The sequence below is a fragment of the Vanessa tameamea genome, chromosome 9 (assembly GCF_037043105.1).
Source record: "Vanessa tameamea isolate UH-Manoa-2023 chromosome 9, ilVanTame1 primary haplotype, whole genome shotgun sequence".
In the NCBI taxonomy this organism is placed as follows: domain Eukaryota; kingdom Metazoa; phylum Arthropoda; class Insecta; order Lepidoptera; family Nymphalidae; genus Vanessa; species Vanessa tameamea.
In genome coordinates this window covers 10,742,501-10,763,983 of record NC_087317.1, presented here as the reverse complement: position 1 = coordinate 10,763,983, position 21,483 = coordinate 10,742,501, and positions in this window count along the sequence as shown.

Genomic DNA, 21,483 nt, shown 5'->3' with positions numbered 1-21,483 from the left:
ACGCGATCTTTTTCTGAAACCAAGATAATCTATAAGCAACAAGTGGTTACTATAAATAAATATTTAATACATAAATCTACTTGGTTTTAGATTTATAACAGAAAAGTATTGTTCTTATTGTACCTATTTTCAGTCATGTCACTAAGCATAAAATGCCCATTGCTTCCAATATAAGTATTCCAATTAAGTCTGGTGTCTTTTCCAAAAGTCATCTGTTCGTAAAAAACTCTATGTACCATGCAAAATCAACAAACAATAGTTAAAAACCCAATTTCAAAAGTAATTATTAACAATTTAACAAATATGACACACAGTTTGACACAAGCCAGCTGTTGTTTTTTTAATTGCAACATTGTAGGAATATAAAAAACTGGCAATACTTATACTGCGATTGGATTTTTAAAAATTATTATGTTTCTAGGTAATAAATATCTGATTTGTAACAGTCTTTAAAATTAACTAACATAATAAGTTATAAATTAGTAATTCAAAATTGAAAAACCGCCATGGCAATAGGAATGTATTTTTTGTACCAAGCATCTTTCAAACTAATCTAGATGGCGCATTTTTTGGCTACATATAATTTAATGGTTTTATCCGTGGTCATTTTGAGTTTAATAAAAATATTATATTAAAAAAATATATCTTCAATCAAGAAATTAGAATCCTACCAATTACGGAAAAAGTGAACTTGTGAGTATAACGTTACCATTAATGTTCACCTCGGCCTATAGATGGCGTTAGACGCTAAACATTAATCTTTAAATAGTAGAATAGTTTATTTGTTCACAATTATCATTGTTAAATATCTGTTTATGAAAGAATGCTAAGTATCAAGACGGAAGAATTATTAACAATTGAGATAATAAATCCTACCATAACATAATAAGTAAGTACCTAGTAACTACCAATCATGGTAAACCTATAGGATTTCATATAATATAATATCTTAGATTATAAAACAAAAGGTTTTGTATAAAACATAATCTGAAACATTCAATAGCCCCATCATAAATAGTATTTAGTAGGTACTAGTACTATTTATTAACCGACTTCATTTAGTATATCTGTAGGCTCTAAATAAATTATAAAGTATGTAAATCAATAATCACAAAGCGATACATAAAAACAAAATTGTAATTTCTTTCATTTATTTCAAATATACCTTATTTTTGCTATATATCTGTGTATTCTATCTACTTCGTATGTATTTAAAAAGAAAGAGGTTCTAAATTAGATGTTTTTCTATTAGGTGGGTACCTACTAAGTACATAAATATTTTAGTTTCCTGGTACGAATATATCCTATCTAAGTAACTTGCATTAATAATGTAATACTGTGTTGTTACTAATATTAGCCGAAGATGAACATTAATGTGTGTAAATTTACATAGTTTATCGGCCTGGCTTACCAGCGATTATGTTTACTAAATGAACAAAGGTAGCTTGTTATTGTTTTTCAAGTTTGCAATATTTTTAATTACAATACACGTTTTTCATTTGATCGCGGTTCAAGACAAAATCCCTATGGAATAGATGTTTTCGTACAAAAAATAATTGACTTCAAAAGATTGTTAGGTATGAATCGATTTATACAAATAATAAACCTTGGGGTAACGGTGAATGTGTTAGTGAAAACTAGATAAATCATGCTTGGGGCAATTTGTGTTGTACTAAGTAATTATTTTTCTATTATAGTCTACAATTAAATAATAGACAGGCCGTTTATAAGATTCCTTATTCGATAACAGGCGACACGGCAACAATATTTTATTGTCTTTTTTGTAATACTTTATAAGAGGCGATTTTTTTTTTAAATCGATTGTATGTTTGTATTTGAAAGCCATTAGATAAATTTAAATAGTGTTAGATAAAGTTAGGTTTTATTTAACTTGATATTGCGAATAAATCCTTGTCAAAGGAGTCCTCAAAGAACAATTTTGGGTCAGTAGGTACTGCATTTCATATTAATACTATATATGTTATTAAAGTATTATTAGAGTTCTTATTATCCAAGCAAGTTAATTAACCGGCAACTGTTATGGATGTAGTGCACTGAGGCGATATGTGGCCAAACAAGGCTTGGTCGCTTATGGCCAACGGGACCAGCCATAAGGCACGGCGGCAGATGGCCTCAACTTACGGTGCCTTATATGAACTTGCAACACTTGTAAACAATATTTACTTACTTGGTGAATTATTATACCGCTTTTTTAATGGTATTTTGTAAACCTAAAATGAAACATATTCTTAATAAATTAATATGATTTTTGGCTACACCTTATAAACATTTTCAACTAGTAACATATTATAAATTAAAAACAATTGATATGTATTGAAGTTATTGTAAGGGTATAAAGGCATATTTTTCGAAGTCTACATGATGTAATATGTAATACGTAAGCAAGTCGTGAAGTCGATATTTCACACAAAGCTTAATGTAACCCATGTCGTTAATTTATATGTTTTAAAATACTTCTTAGGGTGTCAAATGGAAATCTAATAGTGTGCTGAAACCATTGAACGGCACCTAAATATTTTTTTTTAATATTAAGCGCACTCGAAACACATTTGAAACGTTCTCTCCTATACATCCAATATTGGCTGAGAAAAATCTTCTTTTTTATCTTTTTTTTTTACACATGTCTAGTTGTTAAAAGTAATTACTTATACAAGTACGTTTCTTTTTAAATTTGAATTTAATTTTTTTAGTCATTAATAAATAATGAAAAACATCAAACTTTCAAAACGTAACGGTAAGCGGTATGGTCTATTACAAAATTACACGATTAAGACGACATATTCCGGAAGGAAGCACTACCGCCTATTAATTACGATCGATGCTATTAGATTGGGTTTCCTTTAAAACTTTCACATTTTTAAATCTGGGAATTAGTTTTAGGATGTGCATCAATTTAAGATGACGCCTATAATTTTATAAGCGTTGGTTTGGATATACTAACAAATATGTCCTTATTGATAGGTTTACTATTCATTCATGTGTGTAAAATGATCTTACTGTGTACTATGTAACTGATTAGTTATTACAAGAGATTTGTTTGATTTCGATGAAATTTCTATTTCATATATTTTTTTTATTACAACAAATTTAATTTCATTACAGAAACGCATAAAATAACAAAATATACAACGATAAACATATCATGTAGGTCCAGCCGTTCACCAAAACTTGCGTTTATCGAGAATAAATAGATGTTTTGTATAAACAATAAATATTGGAAAATTCAATGTCCACGAGTGTTATTATTTTGTTATATACTTGTTATCATACATATAAAAGATAACATAAACCACTGGTGGATGAATCCAGCTATAAAATATAATCAGCTATAAAATAACTTTTAAGGTCCTGTGTACAATTTTAGAATAGAAGACTGTAATGTTGTGCTATGATTCTTAAATTTAAAGAGTCAGGAATAGGATATTGTGTGTGTAAAACAAAAAACATAAAATACACATTTTTACATTTGCTACTGAATAAGCTTAAAACGATGTATATATTTTTAAAAAACAATATAATTAGGACTTTCTAAGTCCATCTTAATTAAATCTAATTTAATATTTTTATTTAATTATTGTATATGACTCGCTATAAATCCATTCCCCGTTATATCGTTAAAGCTATAAAATATATCTTTAATAAATGTGGAGTCTCAAAAAATCGCGAGATATAAAATTTGGCCATATGAAATATTATTTTTTGCACATGCATTATGCATACAGCCTAATTAAGTATTTGCAAGTTAACTTACTCGCGTAAATTGAAACGTGTCATATTCTTTACAATATAATTTCAAACCATTCTAACGGATTAATTAAATTAACTGACGCTCACTAACATTAACAAAAATGCAGAGAGAGTTGGTTTAGCTATTAATTAAAATTATTAAATTAACATTACTCCGTTAGCGACGGTCTACATCACATCTCACTATGACTTAGAAATAGGGTTGTGTATCTAATCCTAAATCTACAAAAAAATCTAATTAAAATGAAGTTAATCAGTGCATTTCAGAACTATAAAAAGAATTAAAAAATTCCTTCATCTTTTAATTAGCTTACTGTCAATTAAAATAGATAGAAATACATTGTATTGCCATATTTTTTAAATAAAATTTGGGAATTATTGGTACATGCTGAACAATAAGCAAAACATAGGTAAATAAACATTCAAGTTATTAACTTATAGCATAAAAAATTGATGTTTAATTTTTAAATAAGGTTGACCTTCACCTTACAAGTATTCACTCATACTCATCACACACATTCATTCATGTATTTTGTTTTATTTTTAATTATATTAATGTACGCCAGCCCTACATGCGAATCTCAGTATCGGCTTCCAAGTGCATCAGTGCGTGAACAACTGCGCTTATCCGCTCTGCCGGCTGTCACGTGGAATTCGCGCCAAATATGGTAGCATTAGTAAATTGGTAACAAGGCAGGATTCTGATCCATGCCTCGGTTACTATTGTTGAGAAGGCCATGTGAACAAGCGTAACCCATATATCAGTCTCCGCATCAATATGATACTTTTTTAACTTCCTACTCAACTAATGATCCACAACTTTATTCAGTATGTACATTATATTTTTTCAATCAATAAGTAGATAGGTATTTTGTTATAAAAGGTTTTATATGTTTTAACAAAATACATATCTAAAAACTCCATATTTAAAATTCCATATTTTTTTCGGCTTTATGAAATTCACACACAGTTCTTTGTAATTTTTATAAGCGAAGTTTTAGCAGTTACTAGTATCTGGTATACTCATATTATAAATGGGATAGTAACTCAGACAGTATGTCTGGCTGTTAGATTTTTATGGCTTAACTAGTGAACAAATGTTGATGAAATTTTAACGTCTGAATACCACGCAGGAGACAATGTCGCGGGTTCTCAATCAAAATCTTAGGCCGATAAACTAAAATATTCGTCACAGTCGTTAATTGACTTGTCGGAATCTATAGCAACCACAATCGGAATATAACGCTAAATAAAAAATAATTCTTTTTATTTTACCGAAATAATTAAACTTTTATAAATTTAACGCCTTTATATGTTAATTTATTATCGCTAAGCCAGTGTTAATTGCAAATTTTAGAAATTTGAACATTTTTTCAGTTTACGCGTCGTGATCACGACTGCCATCAAGAGTTCCCTAGAATATGGAAGCTGCTTTCGTGTTCTCAGTCTCAATGTATACTTTCTCTATTCATACATATTACTTTCACGTGCGAGTCTGTTGAGAACAGAGATTGTTCACAATATGGATGAATTATTTTGACGTTACATTGTTACAAAAAACTAGTCGGAAAATAGCCGACATAGATTCTAGGTTTACAAGATTGCTGAGAGAAATATATGTCTACTTGCTTGACGTTCTTTACGTTTTGACAATATCAGACGTCACTCCTATATTCGAACTCTTAACATTGCATTACGAAATAAAAAGAAAGTTTTTATATAAATTTTAGAAACCAATAGTTGAAGTGAATAAGGATATCCGATATTTGAACATTAATAATTTTAACAACCATTATTCGATAAGTAAATAATATTAACTGCTATGTTCTATCGATGAGAAAAGGATTCGGAACTTAGGTAACAACAGCTTGCCGGATATAAATGTTAAAACTTGACAACTAAAAACAGATTATACCGACTACGTAGTTTACGTTTACACATTTAAAAATCGTGACTTTTGATTTAAAACGGCAAGATATCGACTCTTAATTGAATATGCTATTCAAAAAATATTGGAATGATATAGAAGATTCGATATTAGTGTTGTTCGTTAATTATTCATTACTCAATTCCAAGAAATAATAAACGTAATAATAAAAATACAATAAAATCGGTCACGGTGTCAGTAATATCTGCTTAATTACGGACACGCGACTTTAATTTGTCAACAATTATTACAGTTATGTAGATATGTACTGAAAAATAGTCTATGACGTTATTAAACGCAATATATGTTGACCGGCCCGATGCCTGACTAGAGACTTTCATACGTCATAATATTAGCGTACATTGTGAGCGCGCAATTTACGTATTCGCTTCACTACCTCTAAGATCTATAATATGCGAATTGCGCACCTACTCTTGACTAATTTCTGACTGGCCAAATGGAATCGCGCGCCTACCTACTAAACTTTCGTATTGTGCAGCTAGCTGTATTTTTAACTTTTAATTAAACAGAAAAGCAATATAGTATGAATGTTTAGAATTTTTTTGCGTATTCTATTTAAATATATTCAACATAGTATTATTTGACAGTCACTTAAAATGAAATGAACATATTTGACATAGTTTTAGATTATAAATTTGATTTAATTAACATAACCGTGCCGAGTTCAAGATGAAGTTTGGTATTTCGTGTTCAAAACGTAAAATATGAATACAGTGAAAGCGAGATATTTTAATTTCAATATATTTAAAACTAATTTTATAATGAGCAAATTTAAATAGAAACTGTATAATAAAACCAATATAAAAGAACTGGTTTCAAAAGTATTTTTTTTTACTGGTACGTTATTAAAATAATTCATATTTTCGAATACACGCCAGAATGTCGAAAGTATACCTACATAAAAATCATCTTTGACACAGCGTGTTTTTCTCTTCCATTCATGTCTCTACTAATTCTACTAATATTCCCAATAACGTACTCTTCTTGCAAATATCCTTCAATAAATCCATATACAGGCTGGAGACCACGGAGCTAAAATTGTAGGCAGGTTCCGTTTCGGTTCAGTTTCGATGAAAATGCATAATTAGTGGTAAGATTACCTGATTTTGTTTTTAAAGCTTGTTCCTAACACCCCAAAACTCGTGTAATATTGCAATTACCACTCCGGATTAAAGGAACATGCCATGATAATGATGTGTTACGGACATATCATTAGCGACTTTCAAACTTCCTCTTATTTTTTTTTACATTCGTATCTACTTTCATCAACAAATACATTTATCTCAAGATTCTTAAGATATCTAAGATGAATGTATTTGCTTTCATCCACCTCAGTGGCCCAATCTGAAACTTACTATAAGGTCTTATAATAATTTTAAAGTAAAATGATTAGATAAATAAAAATATTCTGTATTTTTTTTTAAATAACGCGAACGTACTTTTATACCAAGTTACGAACGTTGCCTATACAATGATGTAACAAATGACGTGCAAAGGAATAAATTAACGCATAAAATTTGAACCTAACGACTTTCAGCGAAGGTCAACGCGACGACGCCTCAGGAATTTTAAGACGTGATATTATATATTTACTTTAACATCACGTCATCTTTTATATTACTTAAATGACTTCACATACGTATGTATGATATTAAAAATTGATAACAGCTTGGTCTAATTATAGTATGAAATAAAAGCGTGAAAATATTTTTTAGTAGTCTTGAAATTCAAACGTATTTCCTTTAAAAATGTGTATATGTATTTATTTTATGGCATAATATTTTATTCAACTAGGTACAAATTTTCAAAATTCATGTTGATATAGACAATCAAATTATTTTACATGTAAGGATATTATATATTTTATATATAAATAATTTAGAATTGTAATGGCCTTTCCTCTATAATGTTCAAAATGTTGTTTTTATATTGCGAATAAGTTAATTTCTTATGATTAATTATGTATGATTTGCTTATTAGGGATAGGTACTAATTGAAATAGTGACAAATGAATTACTAGGAAATTAATTAACAGAGTTTAATAACTTTTGCGAAAATTCAATATGAGTATATCTAACATGTGGCAATATCCGCTAGCCAAATCAAAACCGTTGTGAGTTGAATTCAAATTAGTAACGGATATGAACTCGAGGCCAAAGACTCCGCGCCATTTTATAATATCAGACATCCTATGGCTAATCGTTTGACACGCTCGCGACGATCTAGGCGATCGATAAATTTCTTATTGTCTTGTCGTTATATGAATCTTCAAAGATTTTGACGTTGTTATTTTTTTTAAATAAAAGAGGAAAAGAGACATGTTATACTGACAGAGAACTTGAAAGTAAATTTAGTTCGCAGTCAATGTTGAAACCGGTTTTGTAAAAGCTTTTGTTAAATTAGATGACCCAAGTCTTAAAGAATTCATACGGGCGGCGTGGGAGCATCAGCATACAATCATAATATTGTTAAAATTGAGTCAAGGACTAATGTAATAATGTAAAGAAATGTTTATTTTATATATGTAACTGATCGTTTTTATTTTATTTAGAGTGATTTAATTAAGTCAAACCTAATGAATATATATAATATATGGAACCTATTTACTTTAAAAAAGAAGAGAAAAGGTTCGCAAGGCGCACAAACTGGATATGAGAAAGAATTGAACAGAAAACATTGGATGATGTTAGATGAGGTCTGTGTCTAAATGTACATTGAACCCAAATGTATGTTCAGGATAAATAATTTATTGATTTGATTTGGTGGCACTTCAAACATCCATATAAGTTTATTTTTCTCATTGAAACAAGTGATGTACATATGTACGCACGCCTACGTAACTCCAAAGTAAAACATTTCAAATCAACTTAATTCTGTGTTTGTTTACATAAACGTTTAGTTGTAAGTTGCGAAATATCTAAGTGGGCAGTACACATTGTTTCTTTAACTAAAATATTTTTTTACTTATTATATTATTTGTATACTTTATTTTAAATCGGCTTAAAACCTGGGTTTTATATTAAATCTTTTTCAAATTGTAAATGAAAATATTAAAATTAAAGTTAAGTTTATAAAACGTAGTAAATTGTAAAATATTAATTTATTTCTATCGTAACCTCATTTCAAGGCAAACGATAAAACCATGCACTTATAAGGATGTTTTTGCCAGCTCTTACGAGGATCGCCTTGACATTAATAGCGATAACGTTTCCTTCCTTCCGCCAGATGTATGCACCCTCGAACATATTTTGTTTATGCCCCAAAAAAGTTGCGGAATTGTTTTAAAATTATAAAGACATTCATTAAAAAAAATGATTGTCATTTTTTTTATTTGATGTTGTAAGACAGACAAGTAAGACCTGGTGGTAGGTATCTGTTCCTTCGCTTATGGACAATGGCACAATAATCACTCTATATAGACTGTCCAATCAATCAATCAATCAATCTATAGTAGACTGGCCAATCATACTAAAAACCGGAATAGAACAATAATTTAAATGTTTGGTAGCACATGCACTTACGAGGAGATACTTGGTACTTGGATGGTACTTCTTGAACTATTTGTCCAAATAAAATATTACCTTCATTTTAAATAATGTATGTTTAGTTTTATTATTATCCACCGGCGTATAACTATTTCCAAATATAAGAGGCATTATTCGAGAACTGAGGTACGTTTTCTTATCTTATCTTCGACAATTAAATCGATTTGGCTGTTTATACATATTTGGTTGTCTTTCTTTTAAAGATACACCAACCCTAAAGATCGATTAATGTAAAAACATTCAAAGCTATATATTTTATTCGTAATTAAAATAGCATATTTTGTTGTTAGCTGAATAACAAATAAATAATACATTAAAACTATCAAATAAACTAACTTCAGCGTGTCTATTAAAAGAGGGCGGGTTATGAAATCAATGTGCAGATGTATTCTGATAATAACTATCGGCATTTCTCTTAATTGCGCTGTGGGAATGTGGGTTACCATTAACAAGGTGCGCCTTATATGGTGTTATTGAGAACATTCAACGCAATTGTTCTATTACGATTTCGCCTTAGAAAAGTCTTATTAAGGCTTAACATGCTATGTGGATACAGGCAGACCAAGGTTTCTGTTATGTCTCCAAAAATGGCGGTGTGGCGATTCGACGCGCATGCGCGCTCGGTAGGCCTTTTAAGGTTTCTCGAGAGCCTTTTAGAGGGCTAGCTGCTACGAACCGACTCAGCGAAGGCAAACTTGAAATAGGGCGACGAATGATACATTTTACATTTTACTTTGTAATGGTAGTTGGTAAAACGAATGTCTAATGAACGTTATTTGAATATTAAATTATATAGCGGAAGAGTTACTCTTTGTATGCAAAACGTCTTAACATCGAGATGACGATAATGTTTCTTCATTATTCGTTCTAGGCGTTAAGCGTCAATAAAATGAAAAAAAATGTATCACTTTGTATATCATTTAGAATAAATCATTGAGTAGGTGGTCTTCGACAACTCCATTATGTAGACAACTTTATGGCAATTCTATATTCGTGCAAGAAAATTTTAGGCTTTGCCATCGGCTACCGTGAATTTGCATTTCCACATTACAACGCCTTATAGTGTATGGCGAAGGATAATGGGTATTAAATTCTAAAATGTTATTTATTGCATTCGGTGTCCCGTTGAAGTACGGTCACGCAAACGAAGCTCATCGTGATGAAACCCATTAATGTCAATGTTAATATGTGTCAAAAATGTGTGTTTCTTTTATTCTCTTTTTACATTGTTTATTTATCTCTAAATCTCAATTAACATTGTTTATTTTTATAAAATACTAACTGTTGCCCGCGGCTTTGCTCGCGTTTTAGGGTTCCAGTCATAGTAAAGTAGTAAATGTTGTTTCTTGTCGTTCAAGCTTGCTTCATTCCAAATTTCATCAAATTCGTTTCAGTGGCTTAGCCCTGAAAGTATCTGTAATAATTTTATTATTAATATTAATAAGACAAAAATTAGGAAATAAATATATTATACAAAACCAAGGGTTATTTTTCTTTTTACATTAAATATGCTTTCAATTGTTATATTTTATTAGTTGACATATAGAAGAATCAAACCGTGAAATTAACTCCAAATATTACCACAATTGCATAATTACAAACTTACATTGCGTGAAACTGAACATAATAATAATATTAATATACATAACCTCAGTGCCGTACATGCGATGAAATTCAACAAAAAATATACTGCATAGTAAGGCCTACCTACCGCCTACCATTTACTTTATACTGTAAATAGTATTTACGGAATATTCCAAAGACGTGGCAATACTTACTAATTGGTTTGTTGTTATGGTGTATTTATTGAACATTATTCTCAGATAACTCTGAGAATTTCGGATGTACTTCATAATAAAAATGAAAATACAAGCACTTCCACTGGCCAAGTTATAAATATTACGCGTCATAGTACTTGGGGGGTTCTTTTTGTATAAACGTTTTGTATCTACAACTAGCATTTTAATTATATTTATATATTGACAGCTTTTTCGACAGAATTGGATTCGCTTTTTCGTCTCTTGCAATCGCTTCTCATATTAAAAAATGTAAATAAAGATAGAAAGTAAATGTTCAAATGATATGAAATGAAACATTTGCACGAATGCTTGCAATACACACTAATATGTATCGTATAGAACGTAAATGATCAATGAACTTGCACGGGGATCGACGCAAGCGCGTGTCGAACTCGAGCAATTTGTCTTAACCTTGCGTGAGCGATATTAGTCATCAAATAATAACTTATGCATATTGCGTTGTTTCAAATTTTGAAGGAAGAATTTCGTTCTAGTAAAAATTGTACAAACACATTTAAAACCATAATATTAACATTATGTAACTTTTACATACATATTTAAAAAAAAAAAATGTAAACAAAAGACCAATACTTACTGTTAGTGATCAGTTTTGTCCATAGGTCTATAAGTATTGATTAGTATTGTTAGAAGGCTTTCCTAACATTGCTATATACCCTGTATTATTCCATTTAATGTGATCTACATTCTTATATACTTGCGTGATGTCTCAGTATCGACACTACCTATTTAATTAACTTTTGTTTAATTTCACCTGTTATTGAAATCAGTTTGGGAGAATAGAATTTAAAACGAGTTTCACAACATCGATTGGTATTGATATTTTGCAACCACTTTTGGTACTGGTTGCGATAAAAATTACAATCTAGTACATAACATTTTATTTATTTAGTAAATTGATGAAAATGAATAAAAATAAATACAGTGGAATCCGTTTATAATTACATCGAAGGGAATTGACAAACACGTCACACGTAATAACCGAACGTCACACAAAGCGTTTTGTAAATATATATATATATATATATATATATATATATATATATACGTATATATTTTGCACGTAATAAGTACATACGAAACATGTATGTATGTACTATATTTTAATGTAAGTAATCTGTAATTTTGTCTGCTTTTGTTTTTTCATTTGTAATAACAGTCTCTAATACTATTGTGTATAGAAGACAATATAAATGATATGGTCAAATTATCATTTTCAATATTGCTATGAACAAATCTGCAGACGACCTTTCAGTGACAATTACTTACTCAGATTAAAAACAATGAGCCAGATGCCGAACGTCACCGGGAACATTACCGAAGGTGTAAAGAATCATGTCGGTCACTATAACCGGACACAATTTATTATAAATGTGTCATAATAAGCGAACTGTCACTATAAGGAAAGTCATATCCGACTTTTTTACAAATAATTTTATATGAGAACCAAACTTTATAGTGTAATTACGTCATTATAAACGGTTGGTCAATATAGGCGGAGTCATAATAAACGGATTCTACTGTATAATACTTTCAAAAAATTATGGCGAAAAAAGTCAAATTATTTGGCAACCCCACGATTGATTCAAACAAACTAGATAGGTACAATAGATATCATCTATAATTTAAGCTTTAAGTTCAGAAATTTTGTGAATAATAAACTTTACCGATTACACAAAATATTACTCGAATACAAAAGTATTTGCGCGATCTTGTAATTCCAAAGAAATATTTGTTAACCGTTAAATTTCGACACATGTTAATTTAAGTTACACATTTCAGAACCCTGGGGGGTCGCTGGCCTTTTACATGAGCTGGGTATCGACTGTCGTAATACATTCTGGAAGCTGCCCGAGTTTATTGAACTTAGGTGACACGCTTAATCATCTCCTTCATTCAATAGTTCTGGCAATAGTAGTAGTCTAGACTAGAAATCAAACGCAAATAACCATAAACGAAAGTATCTTTTACTAGATAAGAATAAAGAATACCTGACAAGAAAGCAATAACTCCCTTTTAATGTAGTAGTAAGCAGATGTCTATATATTATATTAAACGATGTTTATGGTGCATTAATATGATTAATAAATACCCGTCGCGATCTATAACATGTTGATAATTAAATTAAATTAAATGACATTAAATCAAGTCGACATTTATATTTCGAAGTCGAAAATTTATTTAGGGAAATTAATATAAATTATTAATAATTGTATCATAATTAATAGTGGTCATGATAATAATTACATGAAATTCAGTTGTTCAAAATTACGCGTTTGTCCCGATAAATTAGATGTTTTTTATTAAATTTTCTTCAAATATTGGAAAAGCACATCTTATTATTTATTAAAAATGTAATATATAACTGGCACTATTTAAATTCCGATAGGAAAACGATAATTAATGTATATCTCGGTATTAATCATTCCGTATGCGCACACATCACACCAACATTGATCATTATTATACTTTGGAGAATTACTTAGAATTAAGTACATATATCAAATAAAATCCTGAACATTATTTTTAGTAACTCGTACATTCCTGAGAATCTTATCTTTTATCAATAAATATTTAAAGACTGACGTAACGATATAATTCTAATAACATATAATATGAAGATAAAAGTTATGTTCGTTTGTTTTCACAAAAAAAAAAACTAACTTTTTAACTGTCTTTGTAACGAGCAACACAGATGCTACAAGACCGAGATCATTAGACAAATGGTTGAATAGGTCGACTTCAGTTCAACTAATTTTTACAAAATCGTGAGCAAGGGCCGTTGAGGCGTGGACAAAAATCAATGTCAGCAACGACGCGAGGCTGCACCCGAAGGATGGTAAATCGCTAAAAGAGAGATTTACCTGTAGTGAAGATTTTTTGAAATTGTCATTGAATAAATTTCAGATTATACTTATCGTTATTATTATTACAGTAAAAAATCATAAAAATCGTCATTGTAGTTTTAAAAAAAATGCACCCTTCACTTCGTAGTTTGAAGTAAGATTAATCGGCTCGTCATTAAACCTTAATATTTATTATATAACATGTTAAATAAACAATTAAATACGTTTATCAAAAAGTTTCGTGTCCATGAGGTCATTTTGTGTTACTTTTGGCCTTTACTTTTCCTGTTTAAAACATAAGTAGTTTTAGTGCGTTGTGTTACTGTGAATGCGGATAAAATAACAATGTACCTACTTATTAAATATATTTTATAAAATATGGAATGTACAAAACGACGGAATAACCAAATTCCTTCATTAAATCAACCAATCAACATAACTGATAATTAAATCTTACAACCTTATTTCTCATATGAATGAAATCGATCAATTCGTGTAAGAATGTAAAAACTTCTAACGTCTGAATAAGTAATATACAGATATCTCAATTGCCACGCCTTGATAAAATGTATTGGCTCAGTTGTGATAACATTCCAGAATTATCGATGACATTTATGTACTAAATCACCAGTAACAGGTAATTGCGTATAATTAGTAAATTATAATTGATATCGTTGAATTACCTAATTGTGTAGTATGGTCTCTGCTAAAAACACTCAAAAATGGATGCAATTTTTTAAATTATAGAATTCCAACTAATAATTTATTTGTTATATATCATATATCAATGGCACGAAAACAATACAACATATTCCATAATTAGTATTGTTTTGTTTAATTAGCCAGTGAATTAAAGTAATTTTAATGGTCAATAAGGAATTACATTCTAAAGAGGTTGTTGATTATTATAAAACACGATTCTTATCTTACATTTGAATCGTTTAATATTTAAAAAAATAAATTTACATCTAATTATAATAGAAAAGCCAATCAATCGAAAGTACATAGGTAACATATTAGCGTAGCAATTGAAAACAAATGAAAACGAACTGTTTATTCATCGATTAGCTTCTTTTAAATAATACAATCATCATTATTCAACATAATTCACTGATTAATATAGAAGCTAATTTTAATAACAATTTAGATACCTACCTAAAGTATAGAGCCAACAAAAAATAAAAAAAAATTTAAACACTATACAACATGTTGTTTTGAATTTAATTTTATAAATTATTTTCTCTTTCTAATCTATTTTGTAATCTCATCAGACCAAAAAAAGATTCGAAAATTACATTATAAAATCTAATTGCATTTTCCTTACCTTTTTTTTTATTTATTTAATTTGCTATAAAGAGGTGGCGAGATGCTGTATTATCATCAGTACTCAGTATAAAACAAAGTCGCTTACCGCTGTCTGTCCCTTTGTATGCTTAGATCTTTAAAAATACACAACGGATTTTGATGCGTTTTTTTTTACAGATAGTTTGATTCAAGAGGACGGTTTATATGTATAATACTTAATACATGCATAATATAATAGAGAAACACTGATAATTTTAAAGGTTTAAAGGAACCCTACGAGAAAGATCAAAATAATGTACTACAGTATTGTACACCTTAAAAAGGTCTTCAAAAAAGTCCGCGATGTTATATGTGTATCTTTTAGAGATAGCCCACAATAACCATTTTTTATCCTTTATTTTTACGAGAAATAATGGCTTATTTTCGATGCGATTTTAAGCAATACACCATTAATCCTTATCCAATTAAGTATCTTAAATACACTGTGAATTGAATATAGATCAATATGGCCCTTTGTATTACACACATACAGCATGTGATTTAAATGAATATTTTCGAAGATATAGATTTAAAACGCAGAGATATAGCAGTTAATATTGTCTAATGATTGAAAAACTGTGAACGTTGTAAGACATTCTGTAGCATATTTAGTATCAGCATTGCACCCGTGCGAAGCCGGGCCGGGTCGCTAGTATACTGCAAAATACTATTTCTCCTCAATATTCTTGTCAAAACTAGGTCACTACAGTCGAGACCATTTTTTTTAAACGTACAAAAATGCAACCTTATAATATCTTAGCGAATTATAATGATTGCTGGATGTTCTGATATTACTAAATAAGAAATGTTTCGTCTGTTTATTTCAATGTTAAGTTTTATATCATTATGGGCATAACATCTTGGTTTCAAGGTTGACAACACTTAACAATGTCATGTCATAGTCTTGGCAAATGCCCCTGGCACGCTGGCACACATTGTCTTTAGGCAGATAGACTGAGTGGTTGCACTTAGTAAAGTGTTTTTCTTCCTGTTGTCATTTAAAGTTACATTTTTCTTTTTAATGTTGCTTAGGTCGTTGCTTAGTTTAACAAATTTGTTTTATAAAAAAAATAAGATTTTGAAATTGTTTTCAAAATAATTAAAAAGACCTACATCGTACATTACAATAATTATTTAACTTAAATACTTTAAACGTTCTGGTAACGCTTACCGCCATTATAAGGCAGGATGGTATATCTTTAAAAATGTTGTTCAAGGAAATACAGCTTTATGAATTCTCTTTATTTTAATGTTAACACAGATATCAGTGACGTGATTGGTATAACTCGAATCAAATTTAATTGATTTTCGCCACAAGACCGAGTAGTGATTCACGCTTGTCAGAACACAACTGACTCAACCTCTGGAAACAAAAAAAAAATGTTTTTTAAATAAGTTTACCTTATGTTCCACGACTTAATATTATAAAAAAATATACATTAATTTCTTAATGTAATGGAACCTAATTTTGCGATTTGTTTCGGGAAATATAATTAATAAATAAAGTATTAATTAATTAATTTATAGTCAGATAATTTTTACTTATTTAAAGTGAACTTAAATGTTCAAATCTTACTGTATATACATTAATCAATTAAAAATTTTTGGACCATTGGATTGGCCCAAAATAAACATGCTTTTCGATTTTTTATGTACATGGTAAATAGTTAAATACCAATAATTATAATATCTGCAGCAGACTATCTGACAATTTACGAAGTACCTTCATTATAGTTGAAATTTAACTAATTTATTTTTAACAATATTCGGGCAATTTTTTAAAATATTTTATAGCAACCGTCATTTTATAAAACATCCAGAAAAATGTACTTAAATTTTTGATTTATTTATATTTATTTATATAGTTATTGTATAATTTGCTTGTATAACACTAATAATATACAATAAAGCCCTTCATTATGTCTGTAAATGGTTCAGATACCAGTCAGCCTCACTATTTGAGATGGCTGGGATTCCGTAGGCGTTCGCTGGCAGCCAATATACATGAAGCGGTGCTGCTAGATACAACTAGAATAGTCCGCCGCGCCGATTTCTCAACATGTCGCCCTGACCCCCAGCCGTCTGGTCTCCCCTGCCGGGGCGTAATCCTACGCCCGCTACAAATATTAATTTGTGTAGAATAACTATGTACTTTTTGTCTATTTAAGCAGATTTATAATATTAAGTTCTTACTTTAATATTTATTCATTTTGTACCTGTGAAATGAAATCGTATACTTACCTATGTAGGTACTAGCAAATAAAGGTACAAAAATATCATAAAGAAGCAATCACTTACTTAGGTATGTAAATTAATAATAATTTATCATTGCATATAAAATTTATAAACATTAATTGCTCCAAACAACAAATATTTTCTATCCTAAAACCACAGTGTTAACAATAATCTTATACAAATAAATTACTCGTACATATTCAACGAGGAAAATAAATCGAAGTTCTTCTTTAAATATATCAGAACTAAGCTATAAATAATATTATATGCATATTATGTTTCATACTTATCGTTTCTATGAATTTCCGGAGGTAAAGGGATTATACATAAATGCGATGTCCACATTTATAGACTATTTGATGAATAAGTCTGATAATTTTCATTACATTTATATTTTTAATCATTTAATAATTATTCAGCTATAATCACAACTAATAGTCTCTTTATTTAATTAAAATTCACATTTTTTTTTCAAATCTAATAATTTCTCATGTCTCTTTTTTTAGTTTTTAATATAGGTCGTGTCCGTATTTAAAAACCTAGTTTTTATTATTAATAAAATATTACATGTATTATCTGTATTAAGTTAGGGAATGGGATGAGTCAGCTGAACGCGTGACGCACCGCTCGACTGCACGCTTGCACAGGGGTGCATGAGATCGATAGTCGCAGACGAGTGTTAACTATATGTATACTTTAATATAACATACCTAAACTATAACGTTATATAGCAATCGTGGGGTGGTTGTATTGATTTTGATTGCAGTCTCTCACTTGGTATTAAACATTAGGTACGTTGTTCGGTATTCCAGCTCGTATTCAATATACGCGCTTGTTTTTATACCTCCTTCTTACACTAAAAGTACCAAAACATTAAGTTTATAAATAAAATATTCAATTTAATATTAAATGTTTGCAGTCAGACATCAGGTATTTTCTTAGTATAGGAGTCAAACACTGCATTCCAGACTTAATAAATTACTAGTATGGTATCCAATATTTAACTTATATAAAGAGAATTAAAACTTATATAAAGACTGTTAGTATTATAAATTTAGCCGTTCATTTCTATTACCTATCTATGCGAATTCGCTTTTATGGCTTCATGATAATCGACATTAATTTAGTATCTATACAGTCGTCAAGTTACATATAAAATAATAATAATAGATAAATGCCATCAGTAAGTCAAAAAATGGAATACATAAAGAGATATATCCTCCTGTTCAAAAACAGGAGGACATTATTATAAGCGTACTTAATTATTTTTCTTGGACTAACTCGCGACGGTGCGTGTAAAATATTTAAAGAGTATTGAAGAATTTTGATGATGCTTAAAGTATACATAATAAAAAAAATTATTAGCATACATTATTGTCTTGTATTTATAAAAACCTAATCATGTTTAAGAAATGAACTACAGTTCAGAGCAGAAAAAACATGAGAAGAATATTGATTTAAAGTTGTAAGTACTTAGCTAATAATTTTATTTAATTGATCAATTAATTAGGTTCAGTAACTTTAGATCGTTTTACTTAGGTAAAGTCTCGTGGGGCCGGGCTCACCCCTTTCCCTGCCTAGCTACGCCCATGCAGTAGTCTCGCTCATTCGAACACATTCTAACCAATTCGAAATTAATATTCTTTCAATAAAAATGCCACAAACAAAAAAATTAATTTAGAGTTTCAATTAATTTGATTCGATGAGTAATTATATACACTTTCACTTTTAATCACAAAGATATTTCGGGTTAAATGAATCATGTTTGTAGATTGAAATCTGAAGTCCACGTAAAGTTTATTTAGTATTGAAAATTAAATAAACTGATCTAAGCTGTGTTTTTTATTCATAACAACAAATGAATTATTTTTTTAGTAGGTGTTTCTTCGTGGATATAAATAATGCATTAAATATCCAATTCGATCACAGAAGAATTATGCTTATTATGAATTTGGTAATTATTTGGACAAAACTACTTTAAGCATGAGTAATCCTTTAACTATTATCCTATTGTAAATGTCGTTAACAAAACAAATAACACTGGGCTTGTATCAGCTGTTAGTTTCATGACTCATCGTTTATTCCGCCTTGGGAAAGGAAAAATAAAATTCGTCGAACAAATATTTGTCATATTGATATTATAAACATGTCAAATTGTTCGTTTATTTTTCACGAATTATCATAATAAAAGTAGTTTTAAATAAAAAGCAAGTAAGTGTTAAGAAGTACCTATATGTATCTATATTGTAAGTAACTTAGTTGATCCAGTTGTTGAAGGAAATCTTCATATTAGGATTAATATTAATTACTTAATATTTAACATAAAGGAGGAAGTGTCTAAAATATTGTATATTATTTCCCAAAAACTTTAAAAAAAGATAGTTTAAATTGTATATTCAATTATTTTTAACTTAGAGCTGGAAGTTCCCTCGATGATGTATTTAAGAAATTTTAATATTATAATACTTGTATCTCAGTACATTATGACAAAATTATTTATATTCCTTCGTAGCAATATTTTGTACAAAAAACAGTGTAACCAAAATAAAATCCAGAAAAAAAATTAAGCATTTTTTGTAAATAAAAATAAAAATATAGACTCTGCGCTGGTGAGGTTATTACAATTTTTTTTTCTTTTTTAATAACAAAATGTCAATTCATAAATCAAATCTGAACTCCTTCAATTCACTCTGTTGATTAAAATTGTACAAAGAAAACTTGAAGACATAGTCAAACAAACGATATCTTGAGTTAATAAAACTTTAACTTGAAAAATATAATATTGAATGGGATGATGATCACGATTGCCATCCTCGGAATAATCTTGATACAAAATTTCACGTAATTTAAGTATACCAGAAGAAAGCGCGCATTCAATTATAATGTAATTTATCAGCCTCAGACCCGCTGATCAACTTTTTTAATGTAAATACTGCGTTTTAAGTTAACGAACAGATAAAACTTTCGAAAATGAAATAAATAAATATGAAAATATTTCAAAAACTGTGCGACTAAAATGAATAACAAGTGACTAATACAAATCTACAATAAAATATAGGTTAATATGCGTTGTCTGTAATTATATAAAAACGCCGACTCATAGAGAAAGTGCAGTTTCCGAGATCACGGTGAAATGCTTGAAACACCAATTAGTCTAAAGAACACGGTCATACATCACCATTGCGGGTCTTGGACGTCGCCTTGCATTATTTTTAAATACTTTGAATAGACTATCTAACTTTTTTACATCGTCACCTCTATTTAGTAAAGTATCAATGTATTCCAATAGCGACCACCGTGAATATAGATGTGTGACTGTATGTGTTACAAAATAAATGGAATACATGGATAAACAAATGGTAATACATTAGAATGAATGCTTACAAAAATTAAATACATTGTGAATGAATATTACGAGCACATGCCTAAATATGTACCAGTATCTAAAAAGATTTTGTGTCATATACCAGTCTGACCGGTATTGGCCGGGAATTCCTTTTATATTGGCAGGAAATATTATCCTACTATATATTAACTACATTATGACTAATGGTATACCTTTTACGTTATTATCATAATAATATAATAAATATAAATATTGTCGTGTCGTGGACAAGAAATACTTTTGTAAAACTATACAGATATTGAATAGATACATAACAATAAATACACGATGCGACTTGGCCAAATACTTTATAAAATGCCTACATTAAACGAAGTTGCCTTAAAAATAAAATATTCTAAGTAGTCATTGCAATATTTATTTTGTTTTCGTTTTTTAATAAAAAAAATATTAAGTGCAAAAACTTTTATTAAAAGTATAACACTTCGTCTCATTGCCTATAATAGTGACAGGAGGGCTGGTAAATTTTATCGCTCCGAACGAAATTGCTATTCGAAAGGGAACTGCTGCCAGTGTTTTACGATTTTACGATTTTATCTGTAACTAGGTATTTTTATACACTTAATGTAAATGAATC